Here is a 263-nt window from a genome sequence, read left to right on the forward strand (position 1 = left end):
CATATAATTTAATTTATATATTTTTAAACATAACATTTAATATATTTGGCTTAATTTATATATTTGGCTTAATTTATATATTTTTAAACATAACATTTAATATATTTGGCTTAATTTATATATTTGGCTTAGTTTATATATTTTTAAACATAACATTTAATATATATTATGTATTATTTAGAACACAATTCAAGATATATTACATATTATTTATTTCACAAATTTGACATAGACATAATTAGGAGGATTCTTCATCATCTGGT

The sequence above is a fragment of the Camelina sativa genome, chromosome 17 (genome assembly GCF_000633955.1).
Source record: "Camelina sativa cultivar DH55 chromosome 17, Cs, whole genome shotgun sequence".
Classification (NCBI taxonomy): domain Eukaryota; kingdom Viridiplantae; phylum Streptophyta; class Magnoliopsida; order Brassicales; family Brassicaceae; genus Camelina; species Camelina sativa.